Source organism: Choloepus didactylus, chromosome 5 (genome assembly GCF_015220235.1).
Source record: "Choloepus didactylus isolate mChoDid1 chromosome 5, mChoDid1.pri, whole genome shotgun sequence".
NCBI classification, from domain to species: Eukaryota; Metazoa; Chordata; class Mammalia; order Pilosa; family Megalonychidae; genus Choloepus; species Choloepus didactylus.
Window position 1 is genome coordinate 39,784,609 of NC_051311.1, and position 13,239 is coordinate 39,797,847.

Here is a 13,239-nt window from a genome sequence, read left to right on the forward strand (position 1 = left end):
GTCCATTTTGAGTTAATTTTTGTGTAGGGGGTGAGGTAGGGGTCCTCTTTCATTCTTTTGGCTATGGATATCCAACTCTCCCAGCCCCATTTGTTGAAAAGACCATTATGACTCAGTTCAGTGACTTTGGGGGCCTTATCAAAGATCAGTCGGCCATAGATCTGAGGGTCTGTCTCCGAATTCTCAATTCGATTCCATTGATCTATATGTCTATCTTTGTGCCAGTACCATGCTGTTTTGGCAACTGTGGCTTTATAATAAGCTTCAAAGTCAGGGAGTGTAAGTCCTCCCACTTCGTTTTTCTTTTTTAGAGTGTCTTTAGCAATTCGAGGCATCTTCCCTTTCCAAATAAATTTGATAACTAGCTTTTCCAAGTCTGCAAAGTAGGTTGTTGGAATTTTGATTGGGATTGCATTGAATCTGTAGATGAGTTTGCGTAGAATTGACATCTTAATGACATTTAGCCTTCCTATCCATGAACATGGAATATTTTTCCATCTTTTAAGGTCCCCTTCTATTTCTTTTAGTAGAGTTATGTAGTTTTCTTTGTATAGGTCTTTTACATCTTTGGTTAAGTTTATTCCTAGGTACTTGATTTTTTTAGTTGCTATTGAAAATGGTATCTTTTTCTTGAGTGTCTCTTCAGTTTGTTCATTTCTAGCATGTAGAAACATTACTGATTTCTGTGCATTAATCTTGTATCCCGCTACTTTGCTAAATTTGTTTTTTAGCTCTAGTAGCTGTATCGTCGATTTCTCAGGGTTTTCCAGATATAAGATCATATCATCTGCAAACAATGACAGTTTTACTTCTTCTTTTCCAATTTGGATGCCTTTTCTTTCTTTGTCTTGCCGGATTGCCCTGGCTAGCACTTCCAGCACAATGTTGAATAACAGTGGTGACAGCGGGCATCCTTGTCTTGTTTCTGATCTTAGAGCGAAGGCTTTCAGTCTCTCACCATTGAGTCCTATGCTGGCTGTGGGTTTTTCATATATGCTCTTTATCATATTGAGGAAGTTTCCTTCAATTCCTACCTTTTGAAGTGTTTTTATTAAAAACGGATGTTGGATTTTGTCAAATGCTTTTTCAGCATCTATTGAGATGATCATTTGATTTTTCCCTTTTGTATTTTTAATGTGTCGTAATACATTGATTGATTTTCTTATGTTGAACCATCCTTGCATGCCTGGAATGAACCCCACTTGGTCATGGTGTATGATTTTTTTAATGTGTCTTTGGAGTCAATTTGCAAGTATTTTGTTGAAGATTTTTGCATCTATATCCATTAGGGAGATTGGCCGGTAGTTTTCCTTTTTTGTAGCATCTTTGCCTGGTTTTGGTATTAGATTGATGTTAGCTTCATAAAATGAGTTAGGTAGTGTTCCATTTTCTTCAATGTTTTGAAAGAGTTTGAGTAAGATTGGTGTCAGTTCTTTCTGGAAAGTTTGGTAGAATTCCCCTGTGAAGCCATCTGGCCCTGGGCATTTATTTGTGGGAAGATTTTTGATGAATGATTGGATCTCTTCGCTTGTGATGGGTTGATTGAGGTCTTCTATTTCTTCTCTGGTCAGTCTAGGTTGTTCATATGTTTCCAGGAAATTGTCCATTTCCTCTACATTATCCAGTTTGTTGCCATACAGTTGTTCATAGTATCCTCTTATAATTTTTTTAATTTCTTCAGGATCTGCAGTTATGTCACCTTTTTCATTCATTATTTTGTTTATATGGGTCTTCTTTCTTTTTGATTTTGTCAGTCTAGCTAGGGGCTTGTCAATCTTGTTGATCTTCTCAAAGAACCAACTTTTGGTGATATTTATCCTCTCTATTGTTTTTTTGTTCTCTACGTCATTTATTTCTGCATTAATCCTTGTTATTTCTTTTCTTCTACTTGGTTTAGGATTGGTTTGCTGTTCATTTTCTAGCTTCTTCAGTTGATCCATTAGTTCTTTGATTTTGGCTCTTTCTTCCTTTTTTAATATATGCATTTAGAGCTATAAATTTCCCCCTCAGCACTGCTTTTGCTGCATCCCATAGGTTTTGGTATGTTGTGTTCTCATTTTCATTCGTCTCTGTATATTTAGCAATTTCTCTTGCTATTTCTTCTTTAACCCACTGATTGTTTAGGAGTGTGTTGTTTAACCTCCAGGTATTTGTGAATTTTCTAAGCCTCTGATGGTTATGGACTTCTAATTGTATTCCATTGTGGTCAGAGAATGTGCTTTGAATAATTTCAATCTTTTTAAATTTATTGAGGCTTGTTTTATGTCCCAGCATATGATCTATTCTGGAGAAAGTTCCGTGAGCACTAGAAAAGTATGTGTATCCTGGTGATTTGGGATGTAATGTTCTGTATATGTCTGCTAAATCTAATTCATTTATCAGATTGTTTAGGTTTTCAATTTCCTTATTGGTCCTCTGTCTGGTTGATCTATCTATAGGAGAGAGTGATCTGTTGAAGTCTCCCACAATTATTGTGGAAACATCAATTGCTTCCTTTAGTTTTGCCAGTGTTTCTCTCATGTATTTTGTGGCACCTTGATTGGGTGCATAGACATTTATGATTGTTATTTCTTCTTGTTGAATTGCCCCTTTTATTAGTATGTAGTGGCCTTCTTTGTCTCTCAAAACATCCCTGCATTTAAAGTCTATTTTATCTGAGATTAATATTGCTACACCTGCTTTCTTTTGGCTGTAGCTTGCATGAAATATTTTTTTCCATCCTTTCACTTTCAATTTCTTTGTGTCCCTATGTTTAAGATGAGTCTCTTGTATGCAACATATTGATGGTTCATTTTTTTTGATCCATTCTGCGAATCTGTATCTTTTAATTGGGGAGTTTAATCCATTTACATTCAACGTTAAAACCGTGAAGGCATTTCTTGAATTGGCCATCTTATCCTTTGGATTATGTTTGCCATATTTTTCCCTCTCTCTATTAATATCCTTTATTGTACCCATACCGAATCTCTTTAGTACTGAACCTTTCTCCAAGTCTCTCTGTCCTGTCTTTGTTTCTCTGTCTGTAGGGCTCCCTTGAGTATCTCCAGTAGGGCAGGTCTCTTGTTAGCAAATTCTCTCAGCATTTCTTTGTCTGTGAAAAATTTAAGCTCTCCCTCAAATTTGAAGGAGAGCTTTGCTGGATAAAGTATTCTTGGCTGGAAATTCCTCTCACTCAGAATTTTAAATATATCGTGCCACTGCCTTCTCGCCTCCATGGTGGCTGCTGAGTAGTCACTACTTAGTCTTATGCTGTTTCCTTTGTATGTGGTGAATTGCTTTTCTCTTGCTGCTTTCAGAACTTGCTCCTTCTCTTCTATGTTTGACAGTGTGATCAGTATATGTCTCGGAGTGGGTTTATTTGGATTTATTCTATTTGGAGTTCGCTGAGCATTTATGATTTGTGTATTTATGTTGTTTAGAAGATTTGGGAAGTTTTCCCCAACAATTTCTTTGAATACTCTTCCTAGACCTTTACCCTTTTCTTCCCCTTCTGGGACACCAATGAGTCTTATATTCGGACGTTTCATATTATCTATCATATCCCTGAGGTCCATTTCGATTTTTTCAATTTTTTTCCCCATTCTTTCTTTTATGCTTTCATTTTCCATTCTGTCATCTTCCAGGTCACTGATTCGTTGCTCAACTTCCTCTAGTCTTGTACTATGAGTGTCCAGAATCTTTTTAATTTGGTCAACAGTTTCTTTAATTTCCATAAGATCATCCATTTTTTTATTTAGTCTTGCAATGTCTTCTTTATGCTCTTCTAGGGTCTTCTTGATTTCCTTCATATCCCGTACTATGGTCTCATTGTTCATCTTTAGTTCTTTGAGTAGCTGCTCTAGGTGTGTCTCTTCTGGTCTTTTGATTTGGGTGCTTGGGCTTGGGTTATCCATATCGTCTGGTTTTTTCATATGCTTTATAATTTTCTGTTGTTTTTGGCCTCGTGGCATTTGCTGAACTTGATAGGGTTCTTTTAGGGTTTGTAGACTAGTTGAAGTCCTTATCTCTAATTTACCAGATCTACAGCTTCGTGGCGTACACTTTCTCTAACTAACCAGCAGGTGGCGTCCACGAGCCACCTGTTCTCCACAAGCCAGATCTCCCCTGCTTAGCCTTTTTGGTGAGTGGGGGAGTGAGTCTTGTGGGGCCCAATTGGTGTACCAAGCTTGCGTGTGTAGTTGGTGTTGCCTGCCCTGTATGTGGGGCGTGTTTCTGGGCAGTCGGGGAGGGGGGGTGGCCCTAACAATCAAATCTCCCTGATGATCCTAGAGTTTTAAAGCTACTGCAATAGTCTAATTCTTCAGTTCAGTCCTGCCACAGTTTGTCTCTGCCACTGACCCACAAGTCTTTGGTATTGGCGTATGGCTCCTGAGACTTGCAAGTGGGCCCCTCTTCCAGGCTGTGCACCCCGGGTCCTCTGTTGAGGGATGACTGTGCTATGTCACAGGTGAGTGCCGTCCCCCCAGGGCAGTTCTGGGCTGCTGGGCTGTGTTGGGAGGCTCCCAGTCTGCTCAAATGATGGCTGAATGGGGCTCTGTTAATTCACACTGCTCCCCCTTCCCAGCTCTGGGACATTCAGCTGAGGTTGCAGGGAAGGCTAATGTCCACGCCCAGTTTTGTGGTGTGTGCCTGTTATTTGAAGCACTTCCGTCACACTGGGTTGTCTGGGGCAGCTCTGGGCTATGGGGCTGGCGATGGGCAGGAGTGTTTCCTGTCCACCAGGATGGTGGCTGTGAGCGGACACCCCCCTTTTCTTGGGAAGTTGTGTTGTTTAGTGAATTTTCTCAGCCACTGGATTATTGCCTTTTGTCTCAGAGCTCTCTTAGTTCTGCTCTTGACTTGATGTGCCCAAATTTCAATTCTTTGAAGCTTTCTGTATTGAGCTTCTTAGAGTAATTGTTTTAGAAAAAGCAAAAAGGATTTAAAAAAAAAAAAAAAAAAAAAAAAAACGGCCCTCCTCAGAGATCTAATGGGTTATTGAAATGCTAATAGACAAAGCAACCAGGGCCATTAAGGAAAGGTGCACAGGGCAGAGAGATCAGCCTTGCTTCGGGATTTGCATATGCGCCTCAAGGCCTGATCTCCGCCCTTCCCCTTTCTGTGTTCACCAGAACTCCAAAAATCCTCCGCTTTTATTTTGGAGTTTTTCGTGTTGTTTTTTTTCTATGCCTGTCTCCTCTCTGCTGGGCTGGCTGCTCTCAGAGTCTCTGGTGTGTGGTCTCAGTCTATCTATGGTTGGAGTTTGAATCAGTAGAATGAGTTTCCGATAAGAGCAGCCACTGCAATTCTCCCTTCTCCTTCCTGGAGCTGACAGCCCCTCCTCCCCCGGGACTGAGCCTGGCAGGGAGGGGCGCGGGTCCCCTGGCCGCAAAAACTTACAGATTTCGCTGATCTCAGCAGTTCCACGTTTTCATGGGTGTTGTATGAAGTATGCCCAAAGACAGACTGCTCTGTGGTGTCCAGTCCACGCAGTTCCTGGCTTTTTACCTACTTTCCTGGAGGAGTAACTAAAACATACAGCTCACCAGTCTGCCATCTTGCCCCGCCTCGAATCTATATCTTTTAATTGGTGAGTTTAATCCATTTACATTCAACGTTATAACCGTGAAGGCATTTCTTGAATCAGCCATCTTATCCTTTGGTTTATGTTTGTCATATATATTTTTCCCCTCTCTCTATTAATATGCTTTATTGTACCCATACCGAATCTCTTTAGTACTGAAACTTTCTCCAAGTCTCTCTGTCCTTTCTTTGTTTCTCTGTCTGTAGGGCTCCCTTTAGTATCTCCAGTAGGGTAGGTCTCTTGTTAGCAAATTCTCTCAGCATTTGTTTGTCTGTGAAAACTTTACGCTCTCCCTCAAATTTGAAGGAGAGCTTTGCTGGATAAAGTATTCTTGGTTGGAAATTTTTCTCACTCAGAATTTTAAATATATCATGCCACTGCCTTCTTGCCTCCATGGTGGCTGCTGAGTAGTCACTACTTAATCTTATGCTGTTTCCTTTGTATGTGGTGAATTGCTTTTCTCTTGCTGCTTTCAGAACTTGCTCCTTCTCTTCTGTGTTTGACAGTGTGATCAGAATATGTCTCGGAGTGGGTTTATTTGGATTTATTCTATTTGGAGTTCGCTGAGCATTTATGATTTGTGTATTTATGTTGTTTAGAAGATTTGGGAAGTTTTCCCCAACAATTTCTTTGAATACTCTTCCTAGACCTTTACCCTTTTCGTCCCCTTCTGGAACACCAATGAGTCTTATACTAGGACATTTTATATTATCTATCATATCCCTGAGGTCCTTTTCGATTTTTTCAATTTTTTTCCCCATTCTTTCTTTTATGCTTTCATTTTCCATTCTGTCATCTTCCAGGTCACTGATTCATTGTTCAACTTCCTCTAGTCTTGTACTATGAGTGTCCAGAATCTTTTTAATGTGGTCAACAGTTTCTTTAATTTCCATAAGATCATCTATTTTTTTTATTTAGTCTTGCAATGTCTTCTTTATGCTCTTCTAGGGTCTTCTTGATATCCTTTGTGTTCTGTACTATGGTCTCATTGTTCATCTTTAGTTCTTTGAGTAGCTGCTCTAGGTGCTGTGTCTCTTCTGGTCTTTTGATTTGGGTGCTTGGGCTTGGGTTTTCCATATTGTCTGGTTTTTTCATATGCTTTATAATTTTCTGTTGTTTTTGGCCTCTTGGCATTTGCTGAACTTGATAGGGTTCTTTTAGGATTTGTAGACCAATTGAAGTCCTTATCTCTAATTTATCAGTTCTACAGCTTCGTGGAGTACACTTTCTCTAACTAACCAGCAGGTGGCGTCCACGAGCCACCTGTTCCCCACAAGCCAGTTGTCCCCTGCTTTGCCTTTGTGGTGAGTGGGGGAGTGAGTCCTGTGGGGTCCAATTGGTGTACCAAGCTTGCGTGTGTAGTTGGTGTTGCCCGCCCTGTATATGAGGCATGTTTCTGGGCAGTCAGGGAGTGGGGGTGGCTCTAACAATCAAATCTCCCTGGTGATCTTGGAGTTTTAAAGCTGCTGCAATAGTCTAATCCTTCAGTTCAGTCCTGCCACAGTTTGTCTCTGCCACTGACCCACAAGTCCTTGTTATTGGCGTATGGCTCCTGAGACTTGCAAGTGGGTCCCACTTCCAGGGCGTGCACCCCCTGGTCCTCTGTTGAGGGATGACTGTGCTATGTCACAGGTGAGTGCCGTCCCCCCAGGGCAGTTCTGGGCTGCTGGGCTGTGTAGGGAGGCTCCCAGTCTGCTGAAATGTTGGCTGAATGGGGTTTTGTTAATTCACACTGCTCCACCTTTCCAACTCTGGGACAATCAGCTGAGGTTGCAGGGAAGGCTAATGTCCACGCCCAGTTTTATGGAGTGTGCCTGTTATTTGAAGCACTTCCGTCACACTGGGTTGTGTGGGGCAGCTCTGGGCTATGGGACTGGCGATGGGCAGGAGTGTTTCCTGTCCACCAGGATGATGGCTGTGAGCGGACACCCCCCTTTTCTTGAGAAGATGTGGTGTTTAGTGAAATTTGTCGGCCACTGGATTATTGCCTTTTGTCTCAGAGCTCTCTTAGTTCTGCTCTTGTCTTGACCTGCCCAAATTGCAAGTCTTTGAAGCTTTCTGTATTGGGCTTCTTAGAGTAATTGTTTTAGAAAAAGAAAAAAGGATTAAAAAAAAAAAAAAAAAGGGCCCTCCTCACAGATTTAATGGGTTATTGAAATGCTAAGAGACAAAGCAATTAGGGCCATTAAGGAAAGGTCCACAGGGCAGAGAGATCAGCTTTTCATCGGGATTTGCATATGTGCAATCCTCCGCTTTTATTTTGGAGTTTTTTGTGCTGTCTCCTCTCTGCTGGGCTGGCTGCTCTTAGATTCTCTGGTGTCTGGTCTCAGTCTATCTATGGTTGGAGTTTGGATCAGTAGAATGAGTTTCCGATAAGGGCTGCCACTGCAGTTCTCCCTTCTCCTTCCCGGAGCTGACAGCCCCTCCTCCCACGGGACTGAGCCTGGCAGGGAGGGGCGCGGGTCCCCTGGCCGCAAAAACTTACAGATTTCGCTGATCTCAGCAGTTCGACGTGTTCATGAGTGTTGTATGAAGTGTGCCCAAAGTCAGATTGCTCTGTGGTGTCCAGTCCACGGAGTTCCTGGCTTTCTACCTACTTTCCTGGAGGAGTAACTAAAACATACAGCTCACCAGTCCGCCATCTTGCCCCCCTCCTCAACAGTTTTGAGATTATAGAAGGATAATGTACATCTATGGAAAATATTAAAAGCTCTCTTTGGATAAGGCCACTGTGAATGACACTTCTTGACTGCTGTAGAAAATGATTTTGAATTAAGAATGTTAACTTTATCCAATGCACCGAAAGTGCCAACCCCCCACCACCCCAACAAATATATACATATATGGTTAAAAATCCTCTGGATTTTCTATGACTCATGCAGTTGGTTTTTAAAATATATACACAAATTCATACACACGTATTTTTAAATTGACTAAGGAAAATACCTCAGAATTCTCACTCGCTTTCGTTTGAGCCTTTCTATCTCCTGTTTACAAAGGTGACTGGTCAGAATTCATCTTGTAATATTCTGGCATTCTGTTCTCAAGAAAGTTGCCTCTGGGTGTCATTTCGCTCTGCTACAAACTAGAGACACCTTTCATTAATTTTGGGGTGTCTCACACCATTAACAAAGAAAAGCCTAAAAGCTGAATTGAGAGCAGAACCTTAAGAAAAATGAAGATCTATTAAAATAGTCTACTAAGGATTTCGGTGCGGCACGGTGTGGGTGTCCTGAGAGCTGGACGCAGCGGCTGGCACCAGCGCGCCCAGGCTCGTCCCCGGCTCGGAGCAGCCGCGGCCCGCTCTCCCTCTGTCCGCGGGCTGAGAACCATCGGTTCCTTCTCGGTTCTCGCCGGGGCCCCAATCCTGGCGGCAGCGGGGGCCCAGGGCCCCTCTGAGGACCCAAGATGAGCTTCCTTTTTCCTAAAATTCGATATACTGTTCACCTAACCGCAGCAGCAGCAGCTCTTCTAAAACATTCAAACCCAAGAAGAATATCCCAGAAGGGTCTCATTAGTATGAACTCTTAAACATGCAGAAGCAACTCTAGGAGGTGGGAATCCGGGACAAGCTGTTATGTTGCCAGAGAGAGAGGACTTCAATGAATGGATTGCCATTAACAATGTGGATTTCTTCAATCAGATCCACATGTTATATGGAACTATCACAGAATTCTGCACCGAAGCAAGCTGTCCAGTCATGTCTGCAGGTCCACAATATGAATATCATTGGGCAGATAGTACTAATATTAAAAAGCCAATCAAATGTTCTGCTCCAAAATATATCGACTATTTGATGACTTGGGTTCAAGATCAGCTTGATGATGAAACTCTTTTTCCTTCTAAGATGGGTGTCCCATTTCCCAACAACTTTGTGTCTGTGGCAAAGACTATTCTAAAGCATCTCCTCAGGGTTTGTGCCCATATTTATCACTTTGATTCTGTCATGCAGCTGCAAGAGGAGGCTCACCTCAACACCTCCTTTAAGCACTTTATTTTCTTTGTTCAGGAGTTTAATCTGATTGATAGGCGTGAGTTGGCACCTCTTGAGGCATTGAGAAGCTTGGATCAAAAGACAGATAAATGTTTCTTCTGGAACACCATTTCCCTCTTGCTTCATCTACTGCTAGAGCTATCTCTTTGCTATCTGTTATAGACTAGTAATACAAACTTGAAGAAAACAGGATAAAAAGGCCCTCATTGTCTGTGTCTACAGATAAAATTGTCCCAAAGGTAGTCGGCCTTATGGCTTCAGAGAGAGACCCTCAGGGCAGGCTGACTCTGAGCCTCTTTGTGACCATGCCTGTTACCATCCTGGAGGTTCTCTCGGTTGTAATATGTGATGACTGACCTGGAGTTTATTAGTGGACCTATTACTCGTTTGCTGAGGAAAGTGATCGAGTCTGTTTCAGATGACAGTACAACGGATATTAAGAGCTTTTACCTATAATTTATTAACAAGTTTCCAAAACAAATTTCTAGCAACACAGTTAGATCACTTTTATTCCACTTCTATTTTACAAATAGAAAAGGCGTTTTTAAGTTTCCTTAACATTTAGCACATTTGTGTCACTTTGGATAACCTTTAAGCTTCAAGTTTGTATGATAGTGTTTTTATACATAAGAATATATGTGTGTGTATTTTAATAAAACCCATTATTGCAGTTTAAATCATCATAGAGCATATTGGAACAAAGTTACATCTAAAGTGATTTTTATTTTTTAATCTTTATTTGGGATTTATTAACATATAAACTTATCTAAATTGTTAGGAGCCTATGTGTGTATCAGAAATAATTTTTTTAAAGCTTCTAAGGATGAGCCTGTAGATTTTTATTTTTAAATGCTTCATTCATTTTGGATTAAGTAAAAGAAAACTACCAGGAAAGTATGAAAAATTTAGGTCTTAAAGCCACTATTTTCATTCATGTTCATTTTCAGAGGCCTTGGAATTCTGGGTAGAGGAATGGAAGAAAGTACTCGGGGTACTTCAGTTTTTTTGTTTTGAATTTCCTTTTAAAAAAAAAAACAAACTTTTATATGTTTTTATTGTGACTTGAGACTTAGTTAAGAGTAACGTCTAATGCACAAACTTTGTCCACAATGAAAACCATGAAGGTGTACACATTTTATAACACAGCTAAAGGTTGGATGTGCTCTGCCTATTCTTTAATATGTGTGTGTTTAAAGGAGACAAAACGGGAGGAAAAAGTAAAAAAATTCTTCATTCTGTTAATATTAAAAAAATGGATTAGTTCCTTTGGGTGTTTTATCCTGTTTTAATTGTTGTTGTATCAAACTTGAATGTCTTTTGTATCTATTGGGATAAGAAGAATATTCCCCTTTAATGAAGAAAATGTCTATTTTTTCATTTGGCTTTGAGGATTTAGTAAACTCTTTCTGGCTGTTTGAAATGTATTAAGGTACAATAAGTATACTGGAAGACTTGCCAAACTGGCATAGCTTAAAATTATCAACATTCTGTTTTTGCAAAGTACTCACCAACTATCTTATTGGCTTTAATAAAGATTATGTTTAATAATATTTTTAAAATTTATTTTTATTATTCCACTAGACTATAAAGAAAAGAGTTGTTTAGAAACTCTATTGTTAATAACTCAATTTCAGTAAATTCTTAATTATTCACAGAATTTTAAAAGAAATAAAACATTTCATCTAAAGTAGGCTGAAACCATACATCATTTGAGGAATTAGTTAGAGTGGGATGATTGCTTATGATAAAAAGAGAAAAGCCCTACATGAAACATTCCATATACAGTGACTTAAACTTATCCAAAGGTCCCTGTCAACTTCTCTGTCTGTTTATTCTGATAATTTTTTTTTAAGGCTGCAAAGAATGAATTTACATTTCTCTACCAGGGTTATACTTTCATCATCATTTCTGATATTTCAAGTATTCTAACAAAGGGGGGGGGGATGTCTCAATTTTACCCATTTATTTTCACTGGTAGAAATCTTCCCTCTCTCATGGCTAGCGCCACAGTCTGTCCTTTGCATCCCTTGGGCTACTTGTTCCCCAGCACTTACTCCCCTTCCCCTTCCTCATCAGAAGTCCTCTTCTCTCAGTGTCTGTGGTGTCTGCTCTGCACATCTTCTTATAGTCACTGGGTGGAGAGAGAGTCCTCTAAATTATACAGTAAGTCCTATGGTGCTTTAATTTTCAAGTATTTTTTTTTTAATCTTTTGGACAATGATGTGTAGATTTCTGTTTAAATATTGAAATTTTCTTGCACCACAAGTTTGGTATAGACAGCCAAGTGTAACCTTTATTCCTTCTTCACTGTGTGAATAAATTGGTTTTACAGGGCTGCCATCTAAGAAAGAATTTCATCTTATGATTATAGAGCGCTGGCTCATGTACCTGCTTACTCAAGAAATGCAAATATCTTCACCACGATTTTGACAGCAACAAAGGGAAAGTTTTCTGCTAGTGGAGAGGTAAGAGAAACAATCCTGGTGATGATTTTAATTTTTGCAGATATTGCTGAGGTTGCCTGGTTATTCTGTTGGCCTTCTCTCTGAGCAGTGAGGTACACAGGTACTAGAAGTGGAGCTTCTCAAATATACCATCATCACCTCCTAAACATAAGCAAACCAGGACCAAAGAGTATAACTCCTAGAACTTTGTTTCTGAGCAGCCCTGGCCCTGGTGCTGGTGCTGTCCCTGCCCTGTGAAAGGATGCTGTCTCCTGTCAGTGTGGAATGCTGCCCCAGACATCAAGCACAGAGTGCCTTCAACAGGGATGCTATTTCTTCCTGACATTCATTTCAGTGACTGGATTTGATTATTACTGTTGTAGAATTCTGGCAAAGAAGAGAAATAGTAGTCCTTTTCTGTCTTCCTTTGTTTTACATTAGATTTTGGTATTTCAGATTGTAAAAGACTTTTGACAGTCAGAGAGATATTACACCTGGTAGTGGTAATTTTATTGAAACAACTGCATTGAAATTCATTTAGGTTTTCTCTCATTAACAGATTCTATTCCAAACAAGTGTTCTGTAAATCCAAATAGATTACTGGCGTGCTATAGACTTGTTATAAAACACCATTCTGTTTCTTCTATATCAAAAATAGTTTGCATAAGTTAGTCTTGGTTACCATCTAAAATATTTTTAAATGTTCTTTACATAAAAATTTATGTTGTATTTTTAAACCTTTAGGGGCATTATCTATTTTTCTAAGCCAGTTAACTGTACTTTTAAAAAAAGTGTTTTGTTATCTACTTTAGTAACTTCATCGGAATAAAATATATTGGAAGAAATGACTGACTAAAAAAAAATAATAATCTCTTGAAACACAAAGAACTTTACCCCGCCTGAATTACTCAAATTTTAACTGCGTAAATAGCAACTCAGTTTGTCATAGAGAAAACAGTTCTTAAATACAGACATAGAGAGGCGGGGCAAGATGGTAGACTGGTGAGCTGTATGTTTTAGTTACTCCTCCAAGAAAGTAGGTAGAAAGCCAGGAACTGCGTGGACTGGACACCACAGAGCAATCTGACTTTGGGCATACTTCATACAACACTCATGAAAACTTGGAATTGCTGAGATCAGCGAAATCTGTAAGTTTTTGCGGCCAGGGGACCTACGCCCCTCCCTGCCAGGCTCAGTCCCGTGGGAGGAGGGGCTGTCAGCTCCGGGAAGGAGAAGGG

At 40.1% G+C, this 13,239-nt stretch overlaps 1 pseudogene; it reads left to right on the top strand.

Moving 5' to 3' along the window:
- The first annotated feature begins 1,215 nt into the window (after nucleotides 1-1,215).
- Nucleotides 1,216-9,646, top strand: LOC119535002 (annotated as a pseudogene).
- The last annotated feature ends 3,593 nt before the right edge of the window (nucleotides 9,647-13,239 follow it).